Genomic DNA, 993 nt, shown 5'->3' with positions numbered 1-993 from the left:
CAAACAGAAGACTAGATATTTCTTTTTGCTCCTTAAATAGAGCTTTTAATAATCAACTATATAATCAAAACAAATTTATAGTTAATTCAGTAATAGCAGTGATAGGGCCATTTGATTTTTAATTGTTTTTAATGTAATATATGCTGGACCAAGATTGTTTTCCTGATATGCTTTGATGGCTATAGGGAGCCAGAATCATAGTAAAATTTACTGTGGTATCAGGATTTTGTCAGTTGTCAATAGGGATTTGTGTACATAAAGAGTAAGGGTAGAGATGTAAACAGCACCATAAAAAAAGAAAATTCAAATTAACAGTCATATAATGTGGTAACAGTGTTTTGCTGAAATGAAATAATTAATAAGCTTAATAGTGGAAAGACTTGTCCTATGGCTCAGTAATATATTTAATCAATTTCTATGTTTTTATTTTGGTAATACTAATTTCAGGGAATATTGTTGTTGTTGGGTCCTGTCAAGTCAATTCCAACCCATAGTGACCCCATGAAGCAGAACTGCCCCATAAGGTTTTCTGGGCTGTAATCTTTACAGGAACAGACTGCCAGGTCTTTCTCCCACAAACCTGCAGAGAGGGTTCAAAACACCACCTTTGGTTAGCAGCCAAGTACTCAACTGTTGTACTGTCTGTGCACCTCAGAGAATATTATATAATTAATATTAAATATTAATGTTTGTAAGTGAGGCATTGGTGGTTCATTGGTAGGATTCTTGTCTTCCATGTGGGAGAGCCAGCTTCTTTATGGAGGTAGATTGCCGCATATTCCTTCCATGGAGCAGCTGGTGGATTTGAACCACCAACCTTCTGGTTAGCAATCAAATTCCTTAGGCACTGCACCACCAGAGCTCTTTTATTAACCATAGTTTTACATAAATAATACAGGTCTTCTAGTTTGTTTGCCAACCACTTTCTCTGTGCTCTCCCCTCCATATTTGTAAATGTGCTGTGCTAATTTTTTTTTTACAACAACCTGTTGA

This window comes from Orycteropus afer, unplaced genomic scaffold (assembly GCF_000298275.1).
Source record: "Orycteropus afer afer isolate SDZICR_OR568_19922 unplaced genomic scaffold, OryAfe1.0 scaffold00079, whole genome shotgun sequence".
Taxonomy (NCBI): domain Eukaryota; kingdom Metazoa; phylum Chordata; class Mammalia; order Tubulidentata; family Orycteropodidae; genus Orycteropus; species Orycteropus afer.
This window is presented reverse-complemented; position numbering follows the sequence as displayed.